We start from the raw sequence: 6,000 nt of genomic DNA, 5'->3' as shown, positions 1-6,000 counted from the left end.
ACTGTCCTCCATTCTGTCCTCTGCTTTTTTGCACGCAGGCTAAGAGGCGTTCACCATCTCTACGTCAGGCTTCAAAGAACAGCTCCCTTGCAATTTTGCTGATACCCCCATTCCTTAGCTTGGAACCGGAGGGGCGGTCAGGGCCGCTGTCACTCAGCCCCGCGGGCCAATAGAAAAGGGGTGAACCCCGCCTTCTTCCTTGAATTGTGCTGCGGGCATGCGCATTGGGCGTCCCCACGCCACCGCCCATCAGCTGAGAATTGCAGCTGAAGGCTCGGGGGTCGGTGGGTGACGGTGGTCGGAGGTGTAGGAGGGAGCCGCCGAGGTCCAGGTAAGAGGACCCTGGGGAGGGGGGTTTCCTGGCCGTGCGACAGGGAGGCGCGGTGCCCCTGCGGCGCCGCTCCTCCTTGTTTGTGCGCGTGGTCAGGTGGCCGCCGCCCTGCGCTCTGCAGCAGGCACTCGGTAGGTGAGGAAGGGCCGGACTGTCCCGGCTCCCGGAGCGCCTGCGGCTCCCCACACCCCCAGGCCGGGTGCAGGGGCGCGGCGTGTTCCTCATTCCTGGAGCGCGCGGCTGTGGTTAGGTGGGCCTGGCCAGCCACGCACCCGCCGCGGTCCCATGGGCAGCGTTCCCGAGGCGCACGGCTTGGCGGGCGCCAGACCCGGCTGGGGCCCAGCTCAGGAATCCAGACACGACCAAATGACCTCTTCCTCTTTTCAACTCACGGATTGAAAAACACACTTTAAACTTCCCGAATATAGAGGAACTGAAAAATGTATGGCTGTAATAGACAAACCGTGTATGTTTGTTTATTCAGTGGCTCGTAGTATTTGTTTTATTTGGCTTGATGACTTAACATACTATCTTTGACATTCTTAGTATCCACGTTTAATTTATTTACATAAAAACCTTTAAACATACATAAAATATTTCTAGTATTTCCTCCACCTTGTTTTTTAGTTACTTACTTTCTTTAAATTCAGACAAAGAAAAAAAAGTTGCATTTCTAATCAAATGCTGTGTGTTTTTTCCCACAAATTTCTCACATTTGCTTGACTCTTATCTATATACGTTAATTTTTGTTTACCTCAGATCGTTGTATTCTGACTATAATTATATATAGTATATAAAACTTGCCTAGAATCTGGAAGAAAAGAAAGTAATTATGAAATGCTGTGCTATTTAATAATGTTAGAAGTGAGCGTTTCTTCTGCAGGTTCTCTGAGCACACCTGGGCAGAGGCTGATAATGGTGTTAAACTGTGTTTGTGATGTGGCCAGGCCTTATAGGCCACTTTGAGAAGTTGGCCTCAGACTTGTGACTAGTTAAGAATTATGCTCTTCAACCATTATGGAAAACAGTATGGCGATTCCTCAAGGATCTAGAACTAGATGTACCATATGACCCAGCCATCCCATTACTAGGTATATACCCAAAGGATTATAAATCATGCTGCTATAAAGACACATGCACATGTATGTTTATTGCAGCACTATTCACAATAGCAAAGACTTGGAATCAACCCAAATGTCCATCAGTGACAGATTGGATTAAGAAAATGTGGCACATATACACCATGGAATACTATGCAGCCATAAAAAAGGATGAGTTTGTGTCCTTTGTAGGGACATGGATGCAGCTGGAAACCATCATTCTCAGCAAACTATCACAAGAACAGAAAACCAAACACCGCATGTTCTCACTCATAGGCGGGAACTGAACAATGAGATCACTTGGACTCGGGAAGGGGAACATCACACACCGGGGCCTATCATGGGGAGGGGGGAGGGGGGAGGGATTGCATTGGGAGTTATACCTGATGTAAATGACGAGTTGATGGGTGCAGCACAGCAACATGGCACAAGTATACATATGTAGCAAACCTGCACGTTGTGCACCTGTACCCTACAACTTGAAGTTTAATAATAATAAATAAATTAATAAAAAAAAAAAGAATTATGCTCTTAATTTCACAGTGTCTGCAGAGGTTAATATGATACCATATTAACTCATTAACATCATTTTTCCTCAGATATGTTACTTATGTTGCTCTTGATAACAAAATCAATCCTCATTTTGATTATGACCCCAAACTTTAAGTGCTGATGATTGAAAAGTAAATTATAGAAGATATCCACAGTAAGTCTGAGTAAAGGTTGCTGTGATTCCATTTAATTTGCAAGTTTTGTGTGTGAAAGTGTGAAAAAAAATAATCCTTGATATTGTGAACTAAAACCAAGTAGTACAAAAGTTCAGTGATGGAAGAGCTAAGGCCAAAGAATGCAGTTAATGTAGTTTGTGCAGAGGATACTTATGTAGACAGTTCCTTGAGCATTTAGTATGCACCAGGCACTGTAGATTACACAGAATGACAAGGTCATCTATCCCCTGTTTATATTCCAGAAGTAGCTCCTGTTTGTATTCCAGAGGTATAGGGATCAATAATAAACGTTTGTATTCCAGAGGTGTAGGGATCAATAATAAACAGTAACTAATTAGACTATTGAGTATTGTGAAGCAGTAAGTTAGATTGACAAAGAGTGGCCTGTGGTGAGTTCTCACTTTCAGATCAGAGTGGTCACAAAGGTTTCTCTAGCATGTGATGAGGCCTTGCTGGGGAGAAGGAGCCAGTCACATGGAGATCATGGGAAGAGCCTTCTAGAAATAGGAAATGGCACCCAGCAAAGGCCCAAGGCAGCAAGGAGCCTGGGACCTTCGGGATCTGAAAGAAGGCACTGGAATTTTCTGTTTTAGAAATGGTAATATTTACCCTCGTGCTGGGTGTGTGTTCTTAGGAAGTGGGTACATTCATTCATTCTACAAATATTTGTTAAGCACTTATGATGTAGCCAGGCTCTGAGAATAGTGCAGTCCACAAAACAGACAAAAAAATGCTCACCCCCCACCCGTCAGAACTTGTTTGGGGTAGAGGGTAGAGAGAAGTCCAGTTGTTTATGCTGATGTTAATGATTAAGAAAGCGAAACTGACCCCTTCTTTGCCCAGAGTAGATTTATAGAGCATGAGATATATGCTAAATGGAAACCTTAGGGATTCTACAGTATATCTGATTTTAACTGGGAGTAGTGTTTGACACTTTAAGATTACATTTTAACGTTCCCTTTGTTCATTCTTTTGTGTTCTTTAGAAGCAGTCTTGAGAAGACGCTCATCTGAGTGATGCACTTTGATTCTCCCTTCCTGTTTTTCTCTTTATGGTGTTTGTATATCTTCATAGATGATTATTGCAATGTGGAGATTGGCACTGTGCAATAGCTCTTTCTGTGATAATGGACGTGGTCTGTGAATGAGCTGTCCAAGCTGCTGGCCACTAGGCACACAGAATTTTTGAACGTTTGAAAGGTGTCTAGTATGACCGAGGAACTGAATTTTTCATTTAACTTAATTTAAAAATTTTTAAAAAACAAGAGCTACAATGTAATTTAAGTGATATACAATAAAGAACGGTGTAAATTGTCACATCAAAAAATGAAATGTAGAGTAAAAGTGTAGTTTCTTACTGCAGTTACCTTGTTAGCAGCTTATAATAAGACTTTTTTTTGCTTTTATTTTAATTGACAGATAATGATTATACATATTTGTGGGGTACATGTGATACCTCAGTAGATGTATACAATGTGTAATGATCAAATCAGGATAATTAGCATATCCATTCCCTCAAACATTTAACATTTCTTTGTGTTAAGAGGATTCACAATTCATTCTTCTAGCTATTTGAAAATATGCAATAAATTGTAATTAATTATAGTCACCTTTTAGGGGTATAGAACACTAGACTTCATTCCTCCTACCTAGCTGTATTTTGGTGTTAGTTAACCAACCTTTGGCTATCCCCACTCCCGCCATCCTTCCCTGCTTCTAGTAACCACTATAATTTAAATTTTAACAGCCCATTTAGTTAGTGGCTACTCTATTAGTGCAGGTCTAGGTAATGAATTATATAATTATTATTCTGAGCAATGAAATAGGAATTCTGAGTGGGTTTTCAAAAGTATTCAACAAGAGTACTTTAGTGCATAGCTGCTCTGGGCTAGGTAATGGAGACTGATGTGGAAAAGCAGACATCTGAATCAGCACCCATTTAGCCTATACGCAGAGATCATAAGCTTTTAATCAATTTGTAGTTACTTATCCTATCTGTCTATGCATGTGTTTGTATATGTATATTTTAAAGACTACCATTTGGTTCCTTTCCTTTGTGTGTCTCATTATCAAAAGAGCCAACTGTTGTTGCCTTTTGGATACCACGTATTAGAAGAATAATAGAGAAAAGGAGTAAGCTATTCCTCTCTGTTACCTTGATCAACTCCTGTAGTTATCCCAGGCATGTTCCTTCATCTTAGGAGTGGGAATAGCAAAACTTCATAGGGGGCTTGCAGAAAAGTGGTAAATTTGGTTTTTCTTTTTTCTTTCTTTTTTTGAGACGAGTCTCACTCTGTTGCCAGGCTGGAGTGCAGTGGTGTGATCTCGGCTCACTGCAACCTCCGCCTCCTGGGTTCAAGCGATTCTCCTGCCTCAGCCTCCTGAGTAGCTGGCGCTACAGGCGCATGCCAGCACACCCAGTTAATTTTTGTATTTTTAGTAGAGACGAGATTTCACCATGTTGGCCAGGATGGTTTCGATCTCTTGACCTTGTGATCTGCCTGCCTCGGCCTTCCAAAGTTCTGGGATTACAGGCGTGAGCCCCTGCACCCAGCCCAAATTTGGTTTTTCTAACTGAGTTCATCTGCCCTTAATTTTGTTGTACGAGGAAGCAGTATGGTTTAGTGTTTAAAAAATGTCAGCTCTATGGTTATTTTCAAATTTTAGCTCCTTTGCTTAAGCAGAGCTTATTCTTATTATGCCTCAATTTCTTCATGTAAAAAAATCACATTAGTAATGTGATTTATCATAGGCTTATAAGAATTAACTGAGAAAATAAATTTAAAAGTCGTAAGCACAATGTTTAGGAAATATGAGTACTAGATGAGTGTTGGCCATTGTTAACTTTGTTTTATTTTACATATCTTTCTATCTTTCGCAAATTGCTTTTCATTCTTCACTCATGATACCTGGCTAGATAACAGTGGCTCAAACCTGTAATCACAGCACTTTGGGAGGCTGAGACAGGAGGATCGCATGAGCCCAGGAGTTCAAGACCAGCCTGGGCATCAAAGTGAGACCCCCATCTCTATAAAAAAATTAAAAAATTAGTGGGATGTGGTGGCAGGTGCCTGTGGTCCCAGCTACTCGGGATGCTGAGATGGGAGGATTGCCTGTGCCCGGAAGTCAGGGCTTTAGTGAGTCGTGATCACACCACTGCACTCCAGCCTGGGTGCTCTTGTCTCAAACAACAATGACAACAACAACAGCCAAACAAAGAAAAAGTAAAACAAAACTTATGATTCCAGTCAATCTAAGTAGCACCTCTTTGGGTGAATGAAGCCAGTTGCCAATGTCTCACCAGCAGGAACTTTCTTGCATTTAGTAGCTTGAGGAAAGTGATGAAGAAAATTGATTGTGTTTGTGACTAAGTGGTTGATTTTCCAGAGAGGAAAAAAGGTGGCCTTGAAAGAAAACAGTGAGAAGACTTGGACTTCACTGGTGTGAGTTTTAGGGGTAAGGAAAATGCTGTAGAATACTGTCCTTGACTTGATAGAGCTGTTTATGGGAGAGAGAGTAGGCCTCAGGTGTGGTTGCATGATTTTTAGACAGGTGAGTTTCTGATGGTCTTGTGCTGATGTTGGTCCTGCAGCCACAAGAACAGATCATAACTTTCCTCTCTGTAGGGTGGAAAAGCAATTGTCTCTGGATGTGCGTTATCTCATTTTGATCCTGGCAATTGGCCAAAAGCTACGTGTCTTGCCCAAAGTAGAGGTTTCTTGTTGCTACTTCCGTTGTGTGCTGCACAGGAAATGGCTGAGTTCTTGTAGCTTCACAAACATGTAGACATGAGAGAAAGCCAAGGGTATGAACTGGATACATGGATATACGACTCATTCAGG

The 6,000-nt window shown here is 42.0% G+C and overlaps 1 protein-coding gene across 1 annotated transcript in view; it reads left to right on the top strand.

Annotated features, from left to right (window-relative positions):
• The first annotated feature begins 221 nt into the window (after positions 1–221).
• Positions 222–6,000, top strand: part of STX7 (syntaxin 7) — a 55,266-nt gene continuing 49,487 nt past the window's right edge. The window contains exon 1 of the mRNA XM_008007018.3: positions 222–331. The gene's annotated coding sequence lies outside the window, so the exon portion shown is untranslated. The remainder of the gene's footprint in view (positions 332–6,000) is intronic.

The sequence above is a fragment of the Chlorocebus sabaeus genome, chromosome 13, assembly GCF_047675955.1.
Source record: "Chlorocebus sabaeus isolate Y175 chromosome 13, mChlSab1.0.hap1, whole genome shotgun sequence".
NCBI classification, from domain to species: domain Eukaryota; kingdom Metazoa; phylum Chordata; class Mammalia; order Primates; family Cercopithecidae; genus Chlorocebus; species Chlorocebus sabaeus.
Note: the sequence above shows the minus strand (reverse complement) of the source record. Positions and strands in the feature narration are given on the sequence as shown.